The following is a 12,501-nucleotide window of genomic DNA, read 5'->3' as shown; positions in this document are numbered from 1 at the left end:
TTGGGAGTGGAGGGCAATTGATGAGGGGTAATTTGGTCCTCCAATGATATGATGACACATGGCATTTCAGAATAGTAGAATTATACCTCGGCACCACCCCGATAGGCCAAACTGCGAACAACTAGTAAAGACCTCAAGTCGGCGTAAGAGGCGACTTGCTTCCACTGATTTGACATGTTTTCGATTAGCGACCTACTTGACGTGCCGAGTGACCTCCCCCTTAAGCGGGCTATCGCCTTCGAATTCCCCAAGATCACAATGCCACGTAGGAAGAATTCGTTATCACCCTGCCCTCTTCGGGTGGGATTGGATAAACATTACCTGCTTACACAGAGCCCACTTTCAAGTGTAAAACCATCTCCGAACCAAATGAGCCAAAGATCCCAAACGCATTTTGTGAGACTCACGGTAGCTCGTCTATATAAGGGTCTCACCTCTAACCTCATAAGATTCACACAATTTAGCACTTCTCTAACTCTCAAAAAACTCTAATTCACTGATTTAAGCATCGGAATACCTACAATAAATAAAGTAGCCCAAATACTCTAATCCTCCTCTTTTACAACTCAGCCAAACGATCTACATAATCCGGCATCCGAGCTCCTCTAACAAGCTTTCATATCGCGCACCATCACTTATCATACGCCTATTCCATGTCTATGTTACAGGCCAGGCCGTCCGCACAATTTTTTCATTATGTTTTATATTTCATGCGCTATAAGAATATTGTCCGAATGGATTTTATCACTTTCAAGTTTCAGCCCTCTAAATACTGCCGTCTCAAGAGTAATTAATGGAAGTAAGCGGGAAGTCTGGTAATTGCATGCAGATATAGGGGTGATTTCGTAATTGAAATTCATAAACAGAGGGTGCTATCGGGGAGCCCACGTGGCGCAGCCGAGTTGGATGCCATATTCTGATCACAGATATAAATGGAATAATGGACCAGAATTCTTAGCGCAGACGCGCAGTAGTAAGTTGCTCTGTGAGCCTTTCTCAAGCAGAGGATTCAAGTACTTCATACTTCATACCAGAACGACGACGACTTTGTACTCGGCTACTCGCTACTGAGTGATCCTTCAGTCTTCCTTCTCTTCTTTTCACAGGTAGCTTTCCTAGCTTCCACAGGCAAAGCAAGAGAGTAGAAACAAAACTCCAATTCAAAAACTCAAGCTCAAAGGTGCGAATCGCCTTCTTTTCTTCTCCCATGCATTTTGCTTTCTTCGTCTTCATTCCTTTCTTCCGCTCTTTTAATCTCTCTACCTATTAATAATTGCTGTTCGGATCTGTTCTTGACTGGAATGATGATTATATTAAAGATTAGAAGCATTCAAATCTGATCCTCTCTATTTCGATCTTCTTCAGTTCTTCGTCTTTTTCTTTTCCTTATTTTGTTTTTTGGTGTGAGTGCGTGATCAATATATATAAAGATCGAACTGATTGAATTCTTGTTGTCGACAATTCTGCAATTACCAGGTAAGTTAATCTAGTTCTCTAGGGTCTAGGGTTCAGTAATTACTAGATTACCGATAATTCCGCTAACAGAAGAAGCTCATGTGTCTTTGCCGGCTTAGTGTAAGTTGGCCGAAGGGTTAGTGGATTCAGTCTCTCCATGAGGAGATCTATGCATTGCTGTACACAGCTGACTTGCCAACCATCCTCTGTAGTTGATGCTTCTGTTAGCATCACCGACTATTCTGAAATTAGCAGGTCAGCTACTATTCTGAAATTAGCTGTTTACCATTGGATTGGAATAAGGGAGGGGAGAGTTACAGTTGGAAGGTTAGAAAACCTTGTCAATTCAGAGTGGGGCATGGTATATTGGTGTTATTTCGCATCAGATAACGATAGGAGTAGAGCATATCATTAATAAATTGAAAAATAATAAAAAATAAATAGCTCCTTCAAATCTCCTCCAACAAAAAAAAACCGTTCCAACATGATCCGTATTCCCACATCTTTCCATAAGATTAGGACCCACCATGAAATAAGACCCACCGTATATGAGATGTGCGGATGGATGCAGATCATGTTCGAATATCTTGGAATAGTTTTATTGTTGGGAAGAAATTTTAACTCGAAGGAAGTACGATCCATTTTTCATGGCAGATGACAAGGCTACATCTCCTATTGAAAAATTGGAATGTTGGTTGAGGTGATTTTAACATCCATGTGAAAAATTGAAAGTACTTTCTTACGTTGAGTAAACATCAATTAATTGTGCCATGAGTTTTTTTTCTTTTTGCATTTGATTCGATAGAGAATGAGAGGGGAACAGAAATTGGAGGGAATCTCTTATTTTCTATCAAACCAAACATAAGCCAATGACTGCATGTGATGGTCTATATGGTGAAGGTCCATTTATTTAAAGTCAAAAGGTTCAAGCCTCCAAAGACCATGGCTTTTCTATCTTTCTTTCTCTTTTGGAGAAAGCAACCTTATCAAGCAGATAGGTAGGGGTGAGCAAAAAAATTTGAAAAACCGAACCAAAAATTTGGTTAATTAAATTGGTCAGTTCGATTTCAGTTTAATATTTAAAAAAAAAAACCAAAGGTATCGATTCGGTTTCGGTTAATCAAAATAAAAAACCGACAGTTAGTCGAATTAATTGGTATATATATATGTATTATATATATATATATATATATATATATATATATATATTATATTTTCTATACATTATAAATTAATAAATATGCATTATATATATAAATATTTATTTATTTATAATATATAGTATATTATTTATTATTTAAAATATAATATTATATATATTTCTAGTATTTTATTATATTTATATATATTTTTATAATAAATATTGTAAATAATAAAAAACCAAAAAATCAACGGTTAACCAAACCAATCAACCGGTTAACCGATCGGCTTTGGTTCGATTTCGATTACCAGTTTTTCAAAAACCAATAACCCCAATTCAATTTCAAAAATTAGCCCATGGTTCAATTAACCAAATTATGAGCATCCCTACACACGGGATGTGAATTAATGTAGAGTGGATGAATAGGGTATAGGGGTAATGATCCAGTTAAGGGTATGAGATGGGGTGTTGTAATTAGATATTGAGTTGGATTTAGAATTTCCACTGCCAAGGAATGCGACTGTTCTATCCATAGAGTAAGGCTAATCTAGGTTGCATTTGCCTATTTGGACAATTTTCCAGGATTTGTATTTTTAAGGCTCGATTTGTTTGTGATGGAAATCTAAACTAGATGCAAATTTTGCATATGGTTCAATTTTTTATGTATTTGTTTTAACTATAATTTGCACTTCTACTTAATACAAAATTTGTACTTTTTATCTCATTGTGCTTACTAACAGTGCAAATTTCATATTTCAAAAGTTAATGTAAAATTTGCACCACCTTCCTTTTACCTTAATTCTCTCTTGTATAAAATGGGGACCATATCATCTTGCTTCTTACCCTACTGCCAAACAAATAGCCTTCCTCCTACCTCCATTTTCTTGCATTAAGGGTGAGTCCACACCATTTTAATTTATATTTTACTTTGTAAAATATAAAAACAAGCTTGAATTTACACTCAACGTATTTGCACTTCCATTCATTTACACCAGTGCAAATGAAATTTACACTTCAACCAAATGCAACCTAAAGTCTACAAGCATAAAACCCTAGCCCCAATTTTAGGCTTTATTCTTTGGGTTTAAAAAAGTTTTGATTTCATATTATAAGGCTTTTAGAATAAATTCTTGCAAACACTCATAACACTTTTTTGGTTCAATTTTATTTCCCACGTCCCAAAACTCAAAAGTAAAGGTTTATTCAAATGGAGCCAATGGAGCCATAGTTAAGTAAAATGCAACATTCTTTTTTTTTTCTCATTTGGTGTTATATATTTATATATTACACATTATAGGGATGGCAGTGGGATTAGGTTTTGGGAGGGTTTTGTAAATTGTAGACCCTCGTCCCCTTCTTAAACCTCCTAAACTCATACCTTCACCAAAACCTCTCCAACCCTACTCTCCTTACATTTGAGGGTGGGGTAAGTCAGGTTAGTGAGTCAAGTTTAAAATTCGCATCTAATTTCCTATTATATATAAATAATAAAATAATAAACCAACAAAATAATATGTACAAACACCAAAATTTCCAATTATTTGATTGGAGCATGTAGAAAACACAAATTATCAATAACCCTTCACATAAGGGATGAGAAAAGCTTAGGATTTCTAATTTAAAAGGTATATATCCCTTGGCATATCGGTAATTTAATCTTAAATACTAAGGATTTAGTAAATTCAATATACATATTCAGCAGGCTCAGAGTTGTCGTAATAAGGTAACCTATCCTTGGATTCTGAAATCCCAAAACCCATCCCCGTCCCAAAATTCATATAAAAAACAGAGAGAGAAGAAAAAAGTGCTCCATTGAGTCAGGTAGGGCGGGTACCTGCCAAATAGGGTTGATTGGCGTAATCCTTATCATCTTTGTCATGGAGTCCAAGCTGGGTATATATGCTCCATATATTTTTCCTGTGGGCAAGATTTGATGTAATGTATCAACCAGTGCCTACTGACCGGTTTTGGAATATACATGCATGGGGCATGGAAGGAATAGCCTAATTTCAGTATATTGGGTGTGTATCGCAACGTATAATATATATGGACCAAAATTGTTGATATTGTAGTGCTATATCAACTAAAAATCGAAAAAAAAAAACAAAAAAGGGTTTGAATATTATACTAGAAAAATTCTTACATCAACTAAAAATAAAAAAAGCAAAAAATAAAAAGGGTTCAACTATGAAAAAAAAAAACTGGTAACCAATCAATGAATATCATAAAAGTGAACCAATCAGGTATTATTCATTAAAATTCACGGAGGGTTTTGATTGGTCAAAAGCACTTCTAGTATCATACCTGTCCGACATCATAGCTTTACCCAAATAAGAAACACAATTTCAATTGATCATTAAAATTTGTATATTTAAATATATTAATAATAATAAGATTTGTATTAATTTCCTCAATATATCCATGCATATTTTAATTCATTCTTCATGTTTTAAAATTAATCAACTAATCAAATAATTCTTGCAGCAAAGAAAAAAAAAACTAAAGAAGTAATTCTCACGTCATACAAACTATTAAAATATGTATTTCTATCATATATTTATACTTTTTCTTTAGTTAAAGTTATGTATTTATACTTTGTTTGTGGTCATTTAAGCCTTAGACTTACTGTTGTTGATGCATTTGTGGGATTTATGTGTAATATCCATATGTAAACTTATCATTCTTTATTTATTTATTCTATGCTACATAAATGCAAATGTACCTAAGTGCTAATTCATGCAGAAAGAGTAATGAATTGGCCAAAATCAAGAATTAATTATAATAAATGGACGGTTTAGATTGACCATACTATGCCTCAACGTGGCAGAAAAATAACAATTCATGCAGAAAATATCTCTACTTAGACAAATTCAAATTTGATGCTCACATAGTGCGACTCACATTGAAAATATCTTCTCATAAATGATAATATAAAGTACAAAAGATATTTTTAATGGACACTTAAAAGCGATACAAGGTTGATTGATGAGATGTGCTTTGTGAAGAGCAAATTCAGATTCCTACTTGACCCAATTAGAATTTATGCTGTAAGCATTACACAACCCATGAGAGGAAAAAGACAGTAAATTCTCTATTAGAAGGCGCTTTACACAAACTGACATGGTTTTCAAAATCGGACCCGATTGAGCGGTTGGACCGGAAAAACTGGGAATCGGTCAGGCGACTGGTTTCAGTTCTTCTCAAAACTGGATTTTTCATAAAAATCGTTGATTTTAGTTAATAAACCGTTGATCCGTACAATTAACCATTTGAACCATTCGAATGGTTTTGACTGGTTTTTATTTTTTTTTTATTTCTTTTTTAACTTTTTTTTTTGTTAAAATGAGCCAACCATTAAGTTTGAACAGTCAGACTGTTTGACCCGATAACCGAACCCCTGACTGGGTCGGTCTTAAAACCATGCAAACTGACTTGAAATTCACAGCCTGGCTACTTGTTAGAACTTGGTGGGTGTTCTTTTCCCTTGGTTCCTATATACGGGCTGGTCGGAAGATCAACCGAGTAGCTTGAGATCCATTCTTGTGATTGGTGGCCACCACTAATGTGATCAAAAAGTACGAACAGCTTAGGGACCCAGTGCTTTACTGTCCAAACGAATAGAGTTGAACCTTTCGTTTATTTCTGTCTTTTAACTCCCAACCAATTTTTTTTTTCTTTGGATCTTTGGCCTTCAATATATACATTTATTATTTAATTAACGACCATGCATGACCTGTATTGATGAGCTAGCATTAGCTAATATAAATAACTTTTTACCATACGCAACTATTTATATGAATATTTTATTTGAGACCAAATGTTCAGTATAAATTGGCCAGAGATATGTGTTGTTAATTTGTTACATCACATATGAGAGTTACTTTCAGTTGCTACATGACATATTTTATTTGGTAGGTTTTATGGTGGGTTGTTACAAAATTCGGGATCAAATCCACCTGTCAAGTCTCCACCCCCTTCCCTTGTGTGGCCTCATAATTCCAAAAAATAAAGTAATAAAAAAGAAATAGAATGTCAATTTGTCATTTTTACAAATGGCGTCTCATTCATGCATTTTTAATTGTATACCTGTTAAACAACCTCAAATAATATAACAGTTGTATTATTTTATGTATAGAAAGACAATGGTACCAAACATGACTCAAGTAGTATCATGGAGTAGGGATAGACAATTTTTCCATCCCCGATGAGGACCCGACTTCCCCGACCCATCGGGTCGGAGTAGAGATTTTTTTAGTGGGGGCGGGAATGGGGACGAGGACGGGGATTAATAGAAATCCTTAATCAGGGTTAAAGTTGGAGATGAGGATTGAGGTCCTCACCCCACCATGACTCAGATTATATATATATATATCAAAACATTATTTGTAATTTAAATTTTTTATATATTTTAAGTAAATTTACTTTTCAAAAAATACTATTATCTAAAAAAAAATTCAAGGATTCGGATTCCCATTGAGAATCCATCCCCGTGAGGATCGGGGATGGAGGACAATTTTTTTTCCCTGATAGGGATCACTGGGACGAGAATGGGGATTAATTTCAGAATTGGGGGCAGGGACAGAGAATATGATCCCTGCCCCAAATCCGTCCCATTGCACATTCCTACTATGCAGTAGTCAGAGTAGAGTTTTTTTCCAGATTAAATTAAGTTTTATTTAATTTGTAATTAAAAAGCACAGTGTATGGTGTTGTTTTGGAAAAAAAAACTGCTATATAATTTGGCTGATGTGGTGGTTGTTTTTGGTTTTAAAAACAAAATATACACATTGGGCCAACACCTCCTGGTTTACTCTTTATTAATTTGTTTCAGATTTGACTTTACTTGTTTTGGTCCCTAAAAAAATCACAAGTAAATAGGATGTAAATCTTGGTTTATTTTGGTTTGTTTGTAAGAAGTAAATATAAAGTAATATGATGGGATCCCCAATTTATATGAAAGACAAATGAGACAATGCTATTTATTATTTGTTGGGACTAAGGTAGGAAGCAAATTGATGTGGTCCCACTTAATATGGGAGGGAATTTAGGAGGAAGTAGTGCAAATTTTCCACCAGTTTTTCAAATGCAAAATTTAATTTGCATTGTTAATGGATGCAAATGAGACGAAAAAAATGCAAAATTTTGTCTCATTTGCATCTATTAACAATGCAGATCTTGCATGAGGCAAGAGTGAAAATCATAGTTACAAATAAATCAATGCAAAACTGAACCAGGTGCAAAATTTAGATCCGATTCAGATTTGCATTGCAAACAAAAAGTAGCCAAAGGAACAAAATTAGGTTTAATTTATAATTCAAACATATGAGATAACTTCCTCATTTCTAGTAGGAAGCAAAACAGTTTCAGAACTAGAGTAGAACTTATCTTGAATTAAAATTTATTTAGCCTATGTAATTGAAAGAGAAGCCCCACCAATTGAATTTTTTTATTTGATTGAAGAGAATCAATTAGATTTGATTTATAATTAAACAATCCACTTTTTCTAGAAGAAGAGGATCCTTATCGGTCTTTCTAAATAAAATAAAAAAAATAGCAAAAAAAAAAGAAAGATAGCAAATAATTCCACTTTTTCTTTCAAAGATATTTTATATCAAAATAAGTTTAAAATAATAAATATTATATATTATAATTGATAAAATTAAAACCTATCTATCTTAGGTAGATTTGACCAAATCAACATTTCTAAGAGCATAAAAAGTAGTCTTTTATTTGTTAGTTCTAATGGCCGGCAACCTGGTCCGATCTGGGCCTAACGATATTATTCTCTGCTATTTTTATTTAAGATAAAAAACTAAATTAAGTATGAATTGTTATTGAAGGATATAAACTTTCCAATTTGAACTAGGAAACAATACCAGAGTTAGAGCAATACTTGTCGCTTTATAAATTAAAATTTTATTTAACCATATAGTTTTGAAGACCAAGCCATGGTTGTACAGTTGTAGTGGCAGTCCCCCTATCTTCATAGAAATTTCTGTAGGTTAGAGAAAGCATTTATTGGCATGAACACATACTACTGGGCCTTAGCAAAATGGTGCATTAGCTTTTCGGTAAGGCCCGAAGGCAATTCCATTCATCAATCATTTAAATTAAGGATACAAGGGTAAATCGCCGAGGAAAGCATTTGATTGATACAAAATCAAGAGGAATTAGATCCCAAGAAAACAAAGTATGATGAGCTAGAATATGGACAACTAGATTTGCATCTCTGTGCATTTGTGTACGATTTCCCACAGCGTCAGAAGAAGGAAGGATTGTTCTGCAATCCTTGATAAGCGATTGAGAAGGTGCCTAGGAATCCAGTGAGTGACTTCTAATAGAGCCTAATTAAGTGATGACTCAAGAATCTCCTTCCAAAATAAAAGCTTGATAGAGCCTCCAAGAACACCAACAATAAAATGGCCCAAGTTTTACCTAGTCCAAAGCCTAACGTGGAGCAATCTATATCTATATTATCTATAAAAGAGCAAATTTCTCTGTTTTTTTTTTGAGTTTTTGTTGGACATTTTCTATTCCTCTTGTCTAAGCACACAATGGGCATAAAGAGGGCATACATCCTTTATTTTCACTTCAGGAAATGCCCACTCATCACTATTCAGAAACTACCCACTTATAACTATTTAACTGCCCATGCATTATAAATAGTTTTGTCTTAGAGATACTGCCACGTGCAAATGTACATACACGTTTACTAGTCCATTTAGAAACGTGAGTAAGGTTCAATTACCTCCACTAGAACAAAGGCTTGGGCACTAATGGGAGAGAGATGAGCCCTCTAGATTGTGTTGGTTGGTGATAGATTTTGCTTGAGAGATGGTCCTGGTAGGATGCTTAATATGCTAATCGAAACAAAAAGGATAATCACTATTATTCATACAGTTGTGTGTAAGTGTATCGTAGAAGATAGAAATGAGAAGGGATAAGAGAAATAGAGATGAAAGAGAGAGAGAGAGAGAGAGAGAGAGAGAGAGAGAGAGAGAGAGGATAAGATAGTGCCATTACAACAGTGGATAGAGTCCTAATAGGACTGGAATTGTTGCATGCACCGAGACCAATCTGTTCCTCACACATGGTGCCTCACACTAACCTTACAGGCACATTTCATCATGCATTGGGAACATCTCCCGTACTTATGTGTTATTATTTACAGGAGATATTCCCAATGCATGGTGGGATATGCCTGTGAGGTCGTTGTGAGGCATCCTGTGTGAGGAGCAGATCCTAATTCGCATGTGCCATATGTATATGATGATACTCCCTCTCAAGTTGGAAGGGTATATGAGCCAACTTGTCTATGTGCAATATGAGGCTTTTATGACCAAGGGTTGGGTGAATACATCAGCAACTTATGAGCGGATGAGATGAATGATCGTTGAATGAGTCTAGATTGAATTTTTTTTTTCTCATACCAAGTGGCAATCAATTACATCAGCAACATAGGATTGCTGGAGATAGAAAGAGGGGACTTGATTGTCACAAAACAGACAAGCTGGAGTGGAAGAAACGTTAAAGTCATGAAGCAAGTACGTGAGCCACTGAATCTCATATGCTGTGGTGGCCATTGCTCGATATTCTGCTTTTGCAAATGATCTGAAAGCAGTAACTTGCTTCTTGGATTTTCAGGATATGGGGCTGGTACCGAAAAATATACAATAGCCTATGATTGACCTACGGGTGGAAGAGCACCCATCCCAATCACTATCACAATAGGCATTTAGAATGAGAGGGCGCTAGAGAAAGATAACAGAATTCAAAAACCAATGGTGCCTTCAACGTAGCATAAAATATGTAGTGCAGCAAGCCAATGACCTGGATGTTGAAGAAACTGACTGAGAAGATTCATAGAGAAGACTAAGTCGGGCCTGGTAATGGTAAGATATTGCAGTAGGCCAATCAGGCGTCTGTACTTGGATGGATCAATTAGAAGAGGATTGTCATCTCTATCCAAACTGTTGTTTTGTTTCATAGGGAAGGCAGCAGATCGAGCATTAGAGAAACCAGCGTCAGATAAGATATCATGGCATATTTCTGTTGATAGAGGAAAATGGCATCACGATTGTGCGCTACTTCAATGCCGATAAAGTATTTTAGTTGGCCCATATCTTTACGATAATATCTAGAGTTGAGAAAAACTTCTTGATGGTTGTCGCATCTTTCAACTTCTTGATGGTTGTCGCATCATTGCCGAGGGCAAATGCATAATCTATATAAACAATAACAACAGTAAATGAGGCACCAATTTGTTGAATAAATAGAGAATAATCAGATTTAGACTACGTATAACCAGCTTCAAGTAAAGTAGTGGAAAATTTGGCAAACAAGTAACGAGAGGCTTGTACAATGACTTTTGAAGCTGAAAAACCTTGTCCTCCCCCATAGTGATAAATCCAGGTGACAATTGCATATAGACCTCTTTCAATTGAGAAGATTTATCAGATTATGGGATTGGATATGATATAGGATTTACATTATCAGATTGGATTTGAATATATCTCAAATCAAATCCGATCCAATCCATTTGCATCCTAACCCAATGTCAACAACTCGAGATAAACTTGCAACAATGTCTTACCATTTTAGATTTCTAGATATTGACAAATAAAAAGAATTTGAGAAACTGGATTCAAATCAAGCAAGTGGGATGTGATAAGTATACGGTGACCCAAACCAAACCATCCAATCTATAAAGCTTCTTGTGTAGATCAAAAGGTTGAAACTATATAAATTATCCCAAATTTCTCATTTCAATTCTTTAACTTTTAATTATTTCATATTTTAGACTTGGTGTAAGAAAAAGATTCATAAACCAGGTGATGTTATCTACCAAAAAAAAGTATTTGATATTATTTTCATTTTCTTAGACAATGGTCATGCCTTATAATTTGATTACATAATTCTAGGCTATGAATATATTTTATATTGTTATTTGATGTCAATTAAGTGTCATTAGCCGCTATAGGCAAAAAGATGAAAATGTTGTTTCCATTACAATAAACATCAAATTAACATTTTCTCCAAAAAATTGCTTTCACATAACTTGAGACCTTCAGTGTTGTTTAAAATGGCTTGGAAATGCTTAATCAAACAAAAATAAATAATTTGGCACTAACATGACAAAAACACCTTGAAGAAGTGACTCTAGTCCCACACACCATTCAACTATATGCCACCACCGTCCTAGTGTCTAGTGATGGATACATTTTCAATTAGCCCCTTTATTGAGGAAGCATTCCTTTCCCGCCCTGGTCAAAATTATTCGCTGCTTCCGTTTCCTAATCTACTCTTTTAGAGTTTTTGTTCTCCCCACTTAAGTCTGGCTGATTACTTGCAGGATGAAAAGATTATTAGGTCAACAAATGGAGACAAGATGGCCTTTTCGGATTGTGAACTAAGCAACTACTGTTATAGTCCAAAGTCAAGCACTTGTAATTTTCCGCATAATTATGCTTCTTTAATTTGCTAAACACTGCCCTATTGATAATAATACTTCTGTGTTTTTTTTTTTTTTTTGAAAATTACAGGAATTTCCTACAATTTGGGGCAGGGATACTCAAGGCCCAAACTTTCACTTCTAACAGTGCTATCCTGTATTTTCAAATTCCAGCGCTCTTGACGTTACTGTGAGGTAAATTTACTAAAACGCACATTTGCCATTTGTGTGCATCCCTTATGTTTTCAGCATTTCATTTTATACTTTATTTATATATGATTTTTTGTTGTTTATTTTCTCTATCGACTACATGGGAATTTGAGAACTGAGGATTGATGAGGTAGAAGCAAATTTATTAGTGTAGATTCAGGTTTTGTTTGGAACCAGTATTGACAGTAATGTTCTTAACATTGATCTATATTATCCAACCAACATCCAAGATGATGTTACATTG

The 12,501-nt window shown here is 34.8% G+C and overlaps 1 protein-coding gene across 8 annotated transcripts in view; it reads left to right on the top strand.

Moving 5' to 3' along the window:
• The first annotated feature begins 957 nt into the window (after positions 1–957).
• LOC104605507 (type IV inositol polyphosphate 5-phosphatase 3-like) overlaps positions 958–12,501 on the top strand; it is a 54,100-nt gene continuing 42,556 nt past the window's right edge. For 6 of the 8 annotated variants that reach the window (XM_088889025.1, XM_088889006.1, XM_088889001.1 and 3 more), the window contains exons 1-3: positions 960–1,180; positions 11,949–12,042; positions 12,139–12,242. The gene's annotated coding sequence lies outside the window, so the exon portion shown is untranslated. Of the gene's footprint in view, positions 1,181–11,948; positions 12,043–12,138; positions 12,243–12,501 lie in introns of all 8 variants that reach the window. The other 2 variants (XM_088889021.1, XM_088888992.1) reach the window with 2 other exon arrangements.

Source organism: Nelumbo nucifera, chromosome 1 (genome assembly GCF_055504915.1).
Source record: "Nelumbo nucifera cultivar China Antique chromosome 1, China Antique-T2T, whole genome shotgun sequence".
Taxonomy (NCBI): domain Eukaryota; kingdom Viridiplantae; phylum Streptophyta; class Magnoliopsida; order Proteales; family Nelumbonaceae; genus Nelumbo; species Nelumbo nucifera.
The sequence above is the reverse complement of the archived record's forward strand: the minus strand, read 5'-3'. Positions and strand labels throughout refer to the sequence as shown.